Raw genomic sequence first — 16,964 nt, 5'->3', positions numbered from 1 at the left:
ATACATTCATAACATTCCTAGATTAAATCTATAGCATGTAAAGAAACTATTGCTACAATATGAATAGAAAATAAAATGTCCCATGGGCTTTCATATTTCAAGGTTGAAACCTTGTTACAAAAAGAAGGTTTCGACCCCTACACTTTAGCTCAAAGCTTTACAAAAAAATAACAACAAAGTGAAGAGCCTTTGTAACAACCCCGACCTGTGATTAGCTTATAATCTTTGATTAAGAATGCCTAACAAGTAATTACGAGAAAATTCTGAGTTAATTGCATGTTTATTGCATTATTTGTGTTTATATTTGTCTGTTGTAGGAATATCTGTCGATAATTTTGTTTCAGTATGGAAATTGAAGGCCTTATAAGCGTCTGAACATGAAATTGATCATCTCAATGGTTATTTAGAATTTTTAGAATTTTATGGCAATTTTAATTGAAATTTGATTTGGATCAAAATAATTAGAATAATTGACTAGAATTCATTAGAACTAAGTAGGATTAATTAGTCCTAACTAAGCTTAATTAACTTAAGATAATTACTTATATATATATATATATATATGAGTTACATAAGCTCAAAAAGACTCAAAAACTTGATTTGGCTGAGATTTTGTGAAAAGGAGAGAAAGAACTCAACTTGAAGGAAGAACAAGAGAGATTTGAAGAAGATTAGAGGAAGACTTGGAGAATTAAGCAACACAACACTTGAATTCAACTCTAGGTATGGAAATCACACTCAAGTCTTGTAAATAATCCACATAGGAGATGAATTCACCAAGCTTTGAGACCATGTGCATGAATTTCGAAAGATTATGCTAGAATCATCTTAGTTATGGAAGAATTGAGCATGATCATGTACATGCATGCATAAATTCTTAACTTCGAGTTTGAATTCCATGAAATTCTTACATGCATGGCACTTTTACACCTCAACTTGAAGAGTTCTTCATGTTTTTGCACTTTTCATATCATTTGTTTAAGTTTTACAAAGAGATTAAAGATTTATCTCTTGCATGGTTTCAACTTTATGGTTTAACCTTGATTTTGGGAAATGGTTCATGATTTTGAGTAATTGGTTTCAAATTAATTATGTTTTCATGTTTTACATTGTTTTTTATGTTTTTGAAACAAGCCATGTAAGTCTCACACTTGAAAGATGAGTTTTGAGCTTCAAACAGAAGTCTAGAAATTCCAGAATTCGACCAGTTCGCTCGATCGACGGAAGTGTCACTCAGGCATAAAATGCAAGCTCCCAGTAATTTTTCAAACAATTGCACGGTGGCTCAAGCGACAAAGTGTGCGCTCGAGCGAACCCACTTTTACTTAGTTCTTGGCTCAAGCGACTGTCAAACATAAAAATTAAACAACCAGTACTTTTGCAAAGTTTTGTAGACCGCTCGAGCAACCAAAGTTACACTCGAGCAAACTGCCCTATTTTTGAAAATTTGACTAAGTGTTTCAACTTTTTGGCATCCTTATTGTATCTTAGGCATTCCTAAGCCTTAATTCAGACATAATAATGAGGACAAAGATTACAAACACACCAAAATAAAAAAGAATTGGGTTATGTGTTTTCCGAGTGTGTGTTTTAATGTGTATCTGTTATGTGTTTATGTAGGTCACGCGCCATAGACTATATAATCTGTCTACTCTGTCTGTTCTGCTACTGGAGCTATTTGTTAGTAATAACTCCGTAAAGCTATGTTTGAATTTACTTATTTTCTGATGATATGAAACGATCTGTTTTCTGAAATGCTATTTTCTATATGGATGAATAATGGTTCGGTTTTCTGAAATATATTTGTGGCATCCTTAGCATCATGTGATATTTGTTATCTATTACGTAGTACCAAAGGTTCCATTATGGAACTGGTTAAGCATAACCATTATCTGCTATATATCAGCTTTGTATACATCCCTTCATGGGTCATCTAGTCCTTCTATGGGTCATTTGTTATGTTACTGCTAATAGATGTACCACGTATGACTATTTGTGAACTCTGAATTCTAAATATGAATAAGAATCCATTTCTGATAAGAATCTGTATCTGATCTGAATTCTAATTTTTGAATCTATTACGGACATCATTTATTAAAACCTTTACTCTATTATTATTCACTGGGCTCCAGCTCACTGTATTATTTATGTATTTAGGTGATCAGGCGCAGGACCAGGCACAGTGATGATTGCCTGGAGATCTATTTTGTTAGCCAACCATAGTGCCTCCTGAGGAGGTTCCCAAGTTTAAGTGTGGTCATGTTTCTGCAAACAAGTTTTATGTTTTTGTTTTTTCCTCTATTTGACGTAAGACTATCGTTAATATGACGTCACGTATATGTATATAAGTTTTAAATTTTCTGTCCTATGTATGTCTGCACAGCTCTATGGACATTGAATTTGATATTTGCTTCCACTGGCCCCTTAATTTCGTTTAATCTGTTCAGAGGCCTTCGGTAATTCCAAGATTACTGGCCAATTACGACGTCAAACCTTTAGGGGCGGCTTTAGGTCGTGACAACCTTCTTGCTCCAAAACATCAATCATGAGCCTTCAATGAGGCAAGGGCATCTTATCAGCAATTGAAAATGGTTTCCACTAAGAGATTAGCACAATTGTTCAGTAGAGATAATATTACAGAAGTACATGACATTAACATGTGTATAATCATGAATGCAAGTGATGTCATTTTATTTCAAAACGTTTCCCTTTTCGTGTATGCCACAATGCAAGGCTTTTCAAAACTACCAAAAACATTTACTTTGTCATTTCAAAGCATCAATTATTAAACCATAAATAATATATGATGAAATCCTTAGGCAATGTGTTTGCAAGTAATTTATTCAAAACTACCAAAAATCCACATTCTTAGGCTACTAACTAGAAGGGCAATTGGACACCTGACTCCGCTCGAGTTTCTAGACTTTCACTAAGGACCTCAAGCAAACTTAATTCAATTTTCAAACGTTTTCTACACATCCCCAATTTAACCACATTATTTACTTTAAAATTTTAACAAGTTTTCAAAAGGCATTCTAATGATTTCAACATCAATTCTCAAAAGTTCCAAGAGTGGAAAAATGTGTATGATGGTGCAATGCATGAATTGAAAATGGTTTCCATTTCCTAATGTTTCAATTCATTCTATAACAATCATGCATTCCTCCACCGATTGCCAAAACAATTATCTCTATTAAAGTATTCCACTTAAGGCAAAACAAGAGTATAACTAAATCAATATTTTTAATACTATCAACAATTACCAACATTTTCATAGTTCCAACATATTTCAAATATTCAATAATCTCAAGAATTTTAACAATACCCAAGATTTCAATGAGATTTCACCATTTCCAAACAATCTTTTCATTTCTTACATCGAATTTCAATACATAACCAAAAACCCCAAATTCTCCACATTCTAGGGTTTGAATAAAAAGTTAGGACCTTCTTAATTTCAACATAAAATTTTGAAATCAAAACATAATTTATCACTTTTAGAGTCAAATCCTTACAATATAAACCAAAGGAATAAGCCCTAATTTTTAATATCATATATATATATACATATACATATATCAAAACTCCCAAATTTCCACATAATCACATCTAACAAAATACCCTATAAACATGGTAAAACAAATATACACAAGTAAGATAATCCTTACCTCAAAGTAGAGAGAGAAATGAGAAAAGCTCAAAAATCCAAAGTGACGAAACGATGATCTGCTCCGATTAGAATGAAGCCCTCGACGTGCTCTACAATCTATCTCAAAGAAATAAGGTGAGGAAATAACTCAAGGTAGTGTGGAACGAGAGATTTGTGCAGTTTTGGGCAAGGTTTTTAGAAAGAGAGGGGAATATAGGAGAGAGAGAGAGAGAGAGAGAGAGAGAGAGAGAGAGAGAGAGAAGAAAGTGTAAAGGAAAAAGTGAGAAAAGATAGTGTGCAAGTTCCTATTTATAGCGCAAGGGAAAAAGATGGATCTTGGGCCCAAAAATCTAACTAAAAAAGGAGTTTTAACGCGCTAAATTCAAACAAACTGCTTGAACGGTGAATGAAGGCTTGCAAGATCTCAGGCTTATTGAGGAACAAATTGCTCAAGCGACTAACTGGGCGCTCGAGCGAAGATTTCAAACTCCCAGTATCTGAAGCCTTGAAACTCAGAATTGTAAGGGTCAAAAGACAGCTCGAGCGACCAAATGTGCGCATTGTGCAAATCAACCCAGGCCGTCAAATTTCAAATAAATATAACTCTCTCGTCCGAACTCCTTTTTGGGCAAATCATGAGTCTAAAGTGAAGCCCCAACAACAAGCTATCCAATGGTCCTATCCTCACATCATAATGATACATTAAACAAAGTTCTAAGATCAATCGAAGGATCCAAACTCTAATAACAAGGGAATTAAATGCATTTCCATAGACTTAAAGAGTACAAGTGTTACACCTAATCTTTAGAGAAAAGGTTCTTCATATTTCGACAGGCAATACAATAGGCAAGAGAGAAGCAACCCACGCTCCAAGGATGTAGTTCTTCACATCTATGGTGTTCTTCATCTTCTCAATGGGAAACTAATCTTCTTCCTCAGGTTGTAGATGAAACCCTAGCGAAGTAACTTATTTTGTTGTATTTTTTAAATTTTTTTTGGATTGATTATTAATACAATGATTGTTTTAACTTTGAGACAATTTATATTCAATTGAATTCATTCTTCTAATCATCTTTGATGTATTTATGATTTTAAATACATGGTTATATAACGGTAATCTTTGTGCACGTATTTGAGAGTTGAGATAAAGCATGCCTAGAGAAGATGAGACGTCTTATAAACCTAGTTTAGTGTAGACGTCTCATTCTAATCAAAGATGAGTTATATTTGTTGGAAATTGGATCGGATTTGACCCGATCCATAACCCATGGAGCGTCAACATATGTTGTGGATAATTCACATGATTTAATAAATAAGATAATTAAAAGATTATCTTTTGGAGGTTGTTGAGTTGTTGTAGAAGACTACAACACCACTCCTATCTATGGGGATTTATTCTATTTATCAGATATTTGGGATACGTATTCTGATATGTGAGTTTACCTGAAAATCTCCTGTAGAAAAAACTCTCTCTCTCTCTCTCTCTCTATGTACTTTTCTCTTAGGTCACCGTTGTAGAACCTAGGGATTTGGAGTGTGGATATAGTATTAAGAAACTCTAGTAACTTCTTAATTGACGAAGGGTTTTCTAGACAAGGCTCGTAATTCAAGCATCCAATCCAAATCATTTCCGCTTCAGGTAATATGATTACCCGCATATTTTCCTTCATTGGTATCAGAGCTACAATATTGCTTGTTTTCATCTCATGTTATTTGCATGCCATAGATTAGTTTTGTTCATGTTTAATCAATATGTTTTAATATTGATGAATATCATGGCATGTTGAAAAGGATTTTGAAAACCCTAATTTTTATAAAACTCTATTAAAGAATATTTTTTATCTCAAAAATTAGTAGAAATAAAATCATTTTCAATAACTAAAATTTACATATTTTGAAAATACTCTTCGTGAGCTTTCCATCCATATAAAATGAGTTTTAATCAAAGTTAAATTGAAAAAGTTATGGCTTTTCAAAATTTTTTGGTCAAAATCATTGTTTTGGAGAAATTCTGGGAAACATGTTTGGTTTGTATTTGAGAAACATGTTTTGAGATAAAAAGTACGAAAATTTGTTTGGTTTAGTTTTTTTTCAAAAGATATTTGTTTGAAAAATTTATAAACTAAACAAGTTTTGAAAAAAAAATTTAAAAAAATTTATTTAGTTTAATTATTTTTTAAAATTTATATATAAAAAAATTTTCTCAAACTTTTTTAAAAAACACAAACTAAACAAGGCCTATATGAGAATTCGGAAGCTGCCAACACGCAGAAGCTAACTCAGGGCGGCTGGGATCACCATGGCACGCTTCAGCACATCATGACGTCAGTAGCAGCATCACAGATTCAGTTAGCGGATGGCGTTAATGCACTACATGCGGCTGACGTCAACAAAGCCACATGCGCAGAGCAACTGTACAGCGCGTGAAGGCGCATGGCCCATTTACTGAAGTGCATGTTTGACATGTACGACGCCTATGTGGTCCTGGCAACTTGTATTTTTCTGTGTAATGTGTGTGGCCACTATTTTTTAGAATTAATTTATTTTGAATTTTCTTTGGATATTCTCTTATGTTTACATATTTTTAATTGTGAAAATTATAAAAAATTAAAAATATAATTTTGAAAAAAACAGAAAAATTAAGAAAATTTTGGAAACTTATTTTTCTATTTTATTAATTACCATGCATAATTTATTCATTCCTTTTAGTTGTTTTAGTATTTATTTTTGTGCTATTAAATTGTGAAATTAATTTATTAATTGTTTTATATATATTAGTTAAGAACTAATATATATATATATATATTGAGCACTAGATTTTCATGACTATACTCTTTTCCTTAGTAGAAATTGCAATTTGACATCCTTTGGCTATTTATTTATTGATTGATGATATATGTTTGGATGGATGGAGGGAATATTGGTAATTTTTGTTCACATATTTATTTATTTATTTTTGTATTGTTAAAGGTAGACGCCCCCAAATGTATTGGTGAAGTAGTATTGTGACACCCCAAATATTTAATTAACACCACGTTACTACAAAAAAATAATTAAAATAAATAAATAAATAAATAAAAATACTAACTAAGAATAATAATAATAATAAAATAAATATATAAAATATAAATAATTATGTAGCTATACGTGCTAAGGTGTAATCTAATTCGGCATTGATTTATTAAAAGTGCGATTTAATATGTTATTTGAGGCCAAAACAACATAACTACGAAATTATGATAAAAGTTGGAGGCCAAAAAGGAAATATGGTGAAAGGCATACAATTCGCTGGTAACCTAAAGAAAAAGCCACTTGTTAAGCCTATTAAGTAGAGATGTGAATCATCTAGGGGGGTGATAATTAAGGGGTGAGTCACCGTATAAAACAAGCATAAAAGGGGTGAATCGAGGGCCAACAAAAAAAATAATAATAATAATAAAATAAAATAAAATTTACAAAAAAAAAAGATTAAGGAAAAAAGGCCTCGACAAGTCAACATAAATAGAAACAAAATAGTAAGAATCAAAATTAAAATGAGTTCTATTATATCTTGAATTATCATAACATATTTTACGTATGTTTTGAGTTATTATAATTTATTTTATACAAGTTATGTTCTATAGCTTGTATTTAGATTTCAAGTATATTAATTATTTTTCTGAACTCCATTTGCTTAAATGAAAACACATGGATATGATTGTTTAAATTTTAGAAATTATTTAACAATGATTATATAAATATTTATTTTTGGTAAGTACCACCACGGAAGTCCCAAGGGACTTAAATAACCATTAGCCTCTGAATGGTCACTTTGTGGCCTTCTGTTTATCATGAATCCATTGACCTCTATTCTGATTGTCACTCAAGTGACCACTGTTCAGTTTTATTCTATGCCGTGGTTATGGTTATTTACCTACATAATTTTTGAGTTTTAGTCTTTGCCACATACATAATTTGTTTATTTAAATTAAGTTATGTTTAAAGTTTTAGTTAAATAATTATCCATGATTATTTTACGCCCCTATACTCTTGGCATAATATCTCTCACTCTGCTATGTGCTCATACCTATTACCCCTTTCAGGGGATGAAATATAAGGAAGGATTATGACCTCGTGCAGTGGATCAGCACTGAACTTCTTGTCAACATCTTTATTTTTATTTTTCCTTTTCTTAGTTTTTCTTCGTTTTATTATTTGTTACCGAATAATAAAATAATAAAAGTCGATGGATGAATTTCCTTTTTATTTAAATAGTAGGGTAGTTAATGAAGTTAATTATCTATTTAATTATTTCTTACTTTCATTTCGCTTCCATTTGCGCCACTTAATTAGTTCAATTAGAATTAATAAGTTGTGATTCCAACCCTAAGCATCCGGGGGTTGGGTCGTGACAAAGGTGGTATCAGAGTAATGGTTTCAATCAACAAAACAAATAATAAATAATAATAATAATTAAATAAATTATTTTCACATGCGACGTTAGTCCCTCTATGTAGAATCTTACGTTTATACCATAACTAATTTTGGTGATGTAGGGATGTCCGAGTTTATTCTTAGTGAGGCATTTTGGAATGAGCTCGAGGCTATGAGTCTGGAAGGGATCTTAGGACTGCACCACGCCCCCGCCTCGCCAGAAGGATGGAGAGACTCAGAAGACATAGTCAGGCGATTACATTTGGGCCTTGACCAACTAATGGGACGACCAATATATGTACAGGTCGATCCTGATGATATAACATACCTATCATGGAGGCAGAGCCATGCCTATACGTGATGATGGTATCTCGGACCTACCCACGCAGTCAGTCTTGCCCCAGGATTTGACCACCTTCACTACATAGTTGGTCCTTTGCCCCCGAGTTTTGCTGAAAGGAGGGGACATGATTACCCCGAAGACTACATATTCAATAACATCCCTAACCCTTTGGACATTATTAATGTAATAATGTCCAGAATGTTGATTTTAACAATGACTTAACATATGTCGAGACACCTGGGTGGATTGTCGACTAGACGTTTTGGGGATACTTACAGTCCGTTTCTTTTTATACAGTTCAGGCAGCATGGATCTGTTTCGAGGTAGCGCAACTGGGATGGGAATTCGAGCTTCTCATGCAGCAGTACTTTCTATGGCTGTTTGACTAGATGCTAGAGAGGAGGATATTTTTTTGTGAGCTAACCATGATTAATTCCAATCCCTATTTTTGTACTCAAGGATTAGACACTGACATAACTTTTATCTTTTGGGATAAGGATGTAATGTTAATACTATATTTATATAACTGGTGAAGCTAGTCTTTTATTTATATGATGCTTTATGAACCACGTTTATTAAATTATTTCTGCTAAAATCTACTATGTAGTAATGGCCAACAATGGTAACGGAACCGAGTCATCAGTCAGCAGAATAGAGTCAATGGAAAGAGTCATGGAAAGAGCAGTTACCAATTTTCTGCAGGCCTTGCAAACCAACATAAATAACAAAATGCCAAAACGGTGAGAAGAGTCGGTTACGATAAAACAGCTCCAAGATTTGAAGCCCACCGCATTTACCAGCAGTCTAAAACTACTGGTAGCAGAAGCTTAGGTTAGAGACATGGAGAAGATTTTTCGCACGCTACCTTATACAAAAAGGCAGAAGGTAACTTTTGCCACTTTCACTTTCAAAGATGATGCGCATGAATGGTGGCTTCTTACCCTCGATAAAGAAGAAATTGTGACTTGGGCAAGATTCTTGAAAGTATTTTACAAAAAATACTTTCCGGATTCACTACGAGAACAAAAGGCATCAAAATTCATACATCTAAAGTGAGGAACAATGTCGGTGGCCGAATATGAAAGCAAATTCACTAAACTAGCCCGATTCGCAACATAGGTCATTCCCACCAAAGCCTGGAAAGCTAGAAAGTTCAAAACCGACTTAGATGATGACATCAGAAATAAGATTGAAGTTCTGAAAATGACAACCTATGCGGAAGTGGTGGATCGAGCATATATCGTAGAAAAATAGATTAAAACCTCACGTTCCGGGAAAATAAGTCAAAAGAAGCGATTTTGGAAAAGGGACCACAGAAAATCTGGTGGTGCGCCCTCCAAAAGGGTAAATACAGCCTCAACTAGTCCATGCAATCAAGGTCTTACTAACCCCAAAAGTGGCACCATTCCAAATTGCCCTACGTGTGGGAAGGCTTATTGGGGACAATGCCATCGAAGCACGAAAGCATGCTTTAAATGCGGTCAAGTTGGCCACTTGCTGCAAGATTGTCCAAAGTTTATCGCAAGCCCCTTTGAACAAGCCCCAAAACCTGCAGTACCTAGAGGAGTAAGGAATGATAAAAAGCACCAAGGAAGAGCTTTCACCTTGGTGCCTGGAAACCTAGAGGTTACCGGGAATATTGTGTCAAGTACACTTTCTGTTTGTGGTTATTTAGCTCATGTCCTTATTGATTCTGATTCAACTTATTCTTTTGTTACACCACACTTTGCTTCCAAGTTAGCATCAACACCCAAACCCTTACGCTGTGTTTGGTTGGGGGATTTAGGGAGGGATTTGGAAAGGGAAAGGGAAAAGGTGTGTGAAACTAGGTGAAATATAGGTATGTTTTATTCACATTTCACCTACCTTTTCCATTTCTCTTTCCAAATCTCTCCTCAAATCCCCCAACCAAACACAACATTAGGATATATACTGTCTGTATCCTTTCTTTCTGGTAATTTTGTCCTTGGTATTGAAATGTACAAATCTTGTGGTATATCCATAAAAGGCGAAACCTTATACGAAGACTTGATTCCCCTCCACATTGGTCACTTTGATGTGATCTTAGGAATGGATTGGCTGGCTACCAATCACGCCTCTATCGATTGCAAAGCCAAAAAGGTCTCCTTCCGGTTACCAAACCAACTCGAGCTTGTCTTTAATGGTTCCACCTCTCCATGTGTTATATCCTCTATGACAGCCCAACGACTTCTAAGGAAGGTTTGTTGCAATTATATCTATTATGTGATCAATACTCAACAAGAGGCCCCTACACTTGATTCGATTCTTGTGGTTTGAGAATTTCTAGATATCTTTTCTAAAGGTTTACCCGGTACCCCCGCTGACCGAAAAATCAAATTCACCATTGAAACTCAACCTGGTACACAACCAATATCAAAATCCACTTACCGCATGTTAATAACAAAATTGAAAGTACTGAAGACCCAACTCTAAGAACTACTGGACAAAGGCTACATTCGACCAAATACCTCGCCTTGGGGAGCTCCAATACTATTCGTAAAGAAGAAGGATGATACCCTGAGATTGTGTATCAATTATCAAGAATTGAACAAGGTCACCATCAAGAATTGGTACCCCCTTCTGCGAATCGATGGCTTGATCGATCAACTTCAAGGCACCCAAGTATTCTCAAAAATCAATTTGCGTTCCGGCCATCATCAACTAAAAGTTAAAATGGAAAACATCAAAAAGACTGCCTTCAAAACACGTTACGGGCACTACGAGTTCCTTGTTATGTCATTTTGCGTCACAAATGCTCCAACAGCCTTCACTACAACAAAAAAAGGTTTTTACGGCGCGTAATGCATGCCGTAAAAACCCTTCTACGACGTGCAACGCGCGTCATATTATGACTAGTCATGGAAAGTCATTCACTTTCAACGACATGTTTCGTACGCCGTTAAAAACTATTTAACGGCAGATTTTGTGCGTCATTGTTACTTTTTCTACGGCTATTTTTGCATGCTATTAATTTGTGAGACAAATAACGACGTTGATTACGCGCTGTAAAATATGTAATGCAACAACTTATTATGCCTGCCGTAAAATATGCAATTTTTTTTTTTTTATAAATTCAGCAGATTCTATTTGACCAATTCTGTACAATCTAACAAATATTACAAATAAGTCTCACAAAATATCAATCAACTGTCAAAATATTATTTGAAACAACAAAAAGAAACTATATTCATAAATTATAAACATTCAACAATTGTCTATACATTTCAAACATTCACAAACTATATCCTTAAGTTCTAAACTGTCCAAAAAGTTTAAACCATCCAAAACTATGCATATAAACATGTCCAAAACTATTCAGAGATTATCTAAAACTACTGGCAACAGTTCCTATAGTAATTGCAGCTGTAGCAAACCCACTTGCTCCTATCACAGGGATGAGGATGCCCAATGTATGTGCTAAGGCACCTAAACCTGCGACAATAGCTAGTGCAACTAATCCTGTTGCCAATAAAATATAAATTTATTAGAAAAAAAACCGTTCATGTCATCTGATGCTAAATACATTATATTTGATAAGATTTTAAGAAGAATGATATTAAAAAATGTTATTAAAAATGTTTTTTTGTTGTAGTGAGCATATGTTACCTCTTTTGATGTCTAGTCTAAGATAATTCAACCATCTAAGCTTGCTACTCTTACCACATTGCTTCAAACCTACATTTATCAAAACAAAAAAATAAAAAATAAATAAAGAGAAAAAGCAGAGATCTAAGTGAAACAATAATTGAAGAATGAGTAAAAGAAAACATAAAGAGAATCTAAATTACTCCTACTACTAATCTAAAGCTGCTTTTTTGTGCTTGTATGCATGTTGGAAGTGTCTAAGTTCATACCTCTTAACAATCCAAATTATTCCTACTACTAATCTAGAGATGTCGTAAATTGAATATTAGCAAAATTATCGTGCTTTTTGAGTTGCATAGCATACACTCACCGTTGAGTACCCAAAACCTTGGGTAGTCTGAGGTTAAGAATAGATGTCTTGATTGCCATAATATATCGATGAGCTGAGGTCACACAATTGTACTCTTTGTTCTTGATAAAAAGGACTCATGTCCCAGTTAGGTATGTTTTGATTTTCACCTTCACTGCTTCGAGGTATAGTGTCTAAAAAAAAGAAGAATTAGCAAAAATTCTAACCGCAGAAAACCCCAAAACAATACCAATAAACCAAATTTTAAAAAATTTGCAAAAGAAACAGATCTCAGTCAAGGTTGCAACCTAGACTATTTGGTTAAAAAACAAACAGTTTCCACCAACTGTTTTAAATTAATCCAAAGTGGAATTTGGAATCCTTTTATTAAATGGGTTAACTGGAATTATTTTGTCTTCATGTTTAAAAAATAAAAATAAATAAAAATGAAAGAAAGAAAGAAACTACTTTGTTAAGTTTAAACCTTTTTCAAATGGAGTGAACTACCTTCACAAATAAGGGTGCTTGAGTTAAACATTCTAAATCTGCCTAATTAAGAAAATCAGTAATGAAAGTTGATCTTCATAAAGGCTATATAAACTACTGCAAGATTATTATAGTCTAGAAAATAATAAATCATCCATAAAGATGAACCGAACCAAATAGATCTCTACAAAAGCACTATCAATCATCAAAATGACACGGTATTCAAAAGAAAATGCAGGTTTAGCCTTGAGCTCCAAGTTTGTTGCTCCAAACCTGATTTGTATAGTCTTGCTTCTTCTCAACTGCCTTAGAGTGCACAGACTCCCTCCCCAATACCTAAAACAATATCAAAAAAACAATTTATGAGCTTTTTTACAATAAAGAATTACGAAGAGAAAAACATAAAAAAATAAAATAAAATAAAATAACTCAAATATTTGATTTAATCAAATCATAGGCAAACATGGCAACATTCAAAATGTATTGGGTTGAAACAAAACTTGAATTGCAAGTTCATTCAAACTAAATTAAATACCAACAAGCATAGACAAGCACAATCTCACTCATCCATCATCATATAGTACTTATTTTAATTGAACCCATAATAGGTTCTATTGCAAGATTTTACTTTGATTTCCTATTTCTTTTCTTCACTGAATGAAAAATACCCAATTGTGTCTTTACACAAATATGGTGAGGTTCAAGAAAAACCCATATACTACATCAAATTGTATATAGTTCTCTTTAATCTCCATGGCCTATTACACAATTTGACGAAGTTCAATAAAAAAACGGTTAAAAATTCACAGCAAGAACTTGAACACAACCTTCAAAGTCTTCAAAAAGTTTCAAAGACGGGAATATTGCTCCAGATGGTAGAAAGATATTCCCATACCCACAAATAAGTTGATCTCTTGTTTATTGTTTATTACGAATTGGGTTGAAGTTGTTTTACCACATTTCTCTACTGAAGAGAGTTATATCCTTCATTTACCAACTTTAGATTTTAGAAGACAATCTTCTATTTTTCTATTTTCCTACAGAAAATGATTTTATATGGGAAAAAAATAAACATTGTAAAGATTTACTTGTCTTCGCTATTCAGTAATATAAATTGTTCAAATTACATGATAAGTTGATCACTAAAATGTTCGTACCTGTGTGTGATCTGTGGCATACTGCTTCCATCTCTTGTCCAACTCAGAGTTAATTGAAGTTTCGACTTTATCATCTGATAATTTTTCACTCGCAGTGGTAGACAATTTTGTCCATTGCTTGTATTCATCACTCAAGTTGAGGATAGCCAAAAAAATATTGAGCTAGTTCTGCTTCCCCAATTAAACAGTCATTAATAGCTCTTGCATTTCAAATTTTGACTTGTGGCACAAATACTATTTTTCCAGGTGCAGTTACTACTAATCATCATATCATGCAATTGGCATTCCTATTTATTTATTCATATGCTTTTCTATTTGGTAAGTAACATTTCATTTGTTCTTCTTCAATATTTAGTTCTTGTTGTGGTTTGGTACCTAAATTAGATGGTTCAAAGAAAATGTTAGGGATAATTTCATGGATCATTTTCTGATGAGTGGTCTGTTGCCCCAAGGTGGGAAGTGTGATATGATGTAACAGAGTTATTTCTTTGTGGTTTGAATGATGTAATAGATAAAGAGCTGATCTGCCCTGAAAAACACTGCGGGCAATGCTTTTTAGCCGATACAAATTGTGTGTGCTAATTTTGGTTTACTATATATATATATATATTCTAGGAGTTGTGCATTTACTGATTTGTGCTCCATTCGATATCTTTGGATCAATTTGGGTACCTTGAAATCCACGTTTTATAACACCACAAACCATGATGATGCGTTACGTGATTGTGGAAATCTTAATGCTCGCAAGAATATGTTTTATCTAAAGAATTAAACCAAGAAGTACTTGGATTTATAGGCTCTTAAAATGATTTTAAGTTTTATTAGGATTAGAGTGAAGGATGTGCAGGGTGGAAAGACCTTTGTATATGTGTTTTGGCTTTTTCACCCTACTAACTGTTAGTTGTTACTGAGTGTTGTTGCTGCTAATTGTTATTGCTATAGAGCTGATTTTGGTGCTGTTTTTGGGTGCTGCAGAGCTGTTTTTCATACTAATTTTGGTGTTGTTTTTGGTGCTGATTTTGGTGTTGTTTTTGGTGCCCCAAAATTCACAGCAGCAACGAGCCACTCCCAACTAACAGTAGCATGCTTCTTTGCCAATTCAACAAAGAAACATAGGCATCTCTAATGTTGCAAATTTCTGAGAATTATATGTCCAAAAAAAAAACAACAAAGGTCCTTAACAACATTTGTAGAAAGATCATACCAACTGGGATGGTACAGAAAGCTCTAAAATTGTCTTGCGCAACTTGCTGGAGTTAAGCACAAGAAAGAAAGAGAATTAATATTGGCTTTTTATGTATTTTGGATTTTTTAGTGGAGCAATGACTACTTTGATTTGTAGATTATATGAAAATGTATCCATACCTAAAGAAAAGTAAATAAAAAAATGGACTCTATACGAATAAATTCCAATGGTCAATTTACCTTCTTCCGCCCATCATCCACATCAATATAGACAGGAGTTGTATTAACGATAACCGAGCAAGATCCTCAACTTGAAAATTTATAGATGTTTCTGCTTAAGCTTCCATTAACACAGAATTTATAATTTTGGTATTAGAAATGTTTTAGTTGATTTTGATTCTCTATAACATTATAAACAAAACGTTTTAGTTGATTTTCATAGACTCCTTACCCTTTCAATACTCAACTAATAGTTCCATGGTCCTAAACAAATTAATGAAGCTTTAATGGTTAGTATATGAAACAGGTTATATATCTAGACAGAATTACATAATCAAAAGGTACTTACACTATTATAAGGAAAATGTTTAGAATAAATCATAATGAAAATGAAATTGAATAGATTTTTTTTCCCTTATAGGCAGGGATGTGATTATAGAGGAAATTGAATAGATTTTTTTTTTTCCCCTTATCAGCAAAATTCAAGAGACTTTTTCTCATTAAAAAATGACAAAGTTCTGTGGCTTGACAAGTTTAATGCACCACTTCATAAGACAACTTGCCAAAGAACACAGGAAGAGCTACAACTTCTTTGATACAAATAAGCTTTTAGGAGAAATTAATGCCTACATCTATAACACTTATACCGACCATGCAATGTCCAAATATGATGGAGCCTATCTCATGTTGCAATATTTTTTATAAGTGCTTTGCCAAAATCCTTGCTAAGAGAAACAAGATCAATCCTCAATGGAATCATTAACCCCATTCAAATATGCTTTTGTTCCTGAATGAATTATTGTGGGAGCCGGATTTTATTACATCCATAGGAACGGATGAGCGTGTCCGGTCCGAAACGTAACCTGTATTCGGCATATACCCCAGCTAGTTAAGGAGCCGAATAAAATAACCAGTATCCCAGCCAATAGAACTGACGCCGAGTAGAGGTACATATGACGGAACAAGGATGGGCCCAGCCCAAAGGCCCAAAGAAAATACTATAAATATGGGATCATCCATCAGAGAGTAGCAGGTGAGAATTGTTGTGCTTAATTTAGAATATAAGTAATCTTGAGTGTTGAGACTGACTTGTCCGTCGGAGTGCTAATTCCGGCACCCCCGACCGGAGTGTTTATTCCTTTTTAGGTGACTATCAGCAGATCACGAGCGTCCCCCAGGATCAGAAGAGTATCTCCAAACCACTTGTCCACAATTAGCGTCGTCTGTGGGAATACTCAAGCATATCCATGGCGAGTGTGACGGAGGACCCTCCAATAGTCACTGATGAAACCACGCAGAGAGACGACCTCACTCCACCAAGCAGGCTTGGACCGGACACCATCCCCGTAAGACGCACTCTAAACTTCACCTCACCCTCGACTCCAGAGCATGAAGCAATGCAAGCGATCATGGAACAGGCAAAGCAAAACGAACAAAGGTTGGAGAACATGATCACAGAAAACGAACGTCTTCGTGGAGATTTGGCCTTGGAAATGGCAAAGTCCAAACAAGCTGTACGCCTAAATCTGGAACGATCTCCAAAGGCAAGTGGTCAAC

At 34.2% G+C, this 16,964-nt stretch overlaps 1 long non-coding RNA gene across 2 annotated transcripts; it reads right to left on the bottom strand.

Annotated features, from left to right (window-relative positions):
- Positions 1–11,563: 11,563 nt before the first annotated feature.
- Positions 11,564–14,392, bottom strand: LOC145814240 (uncharacterized). 2 transcript variants are annotated; one of them, XR_014357582.1, is made up of 3 exons: positions 14,004–14,392; positions 12,382–13,182; positions 11,564–12,101 (listed from the first exon to the last, which is right to left on the bottom strand). It is a non-coding gene; the product is annotated as an uncharacterized LOC145814240 (long non-coding RNA). The 2 variants fall into 2 exon arrangements; XR_014357581.1 differs by lacking the exon at positions 14,004–14,392 and having other exon boundaries at positions 12,382–13,992.
- Positions 14,393–16,964: the final 2,572 nt, after the last annotated feature.

This window comes from Camellia sinensis, unplaced genomic scaffold (genome assembly GCF_055761805.1).
Source record: "Camellia sinensis isolate YWXY unplaced genomic scaffold, ASM5576180v1 Unanchor1, whole genome shotgun sequence".
NCBI lineage: Eukaryota > Viridiplantae > Streptophyta > Magnoliopsida > Ericales > Theaceae > Camellia > Camellia sinensis.
This window is presented reverse-complemented; position numbering and strand designations above follow the sequence as displayed.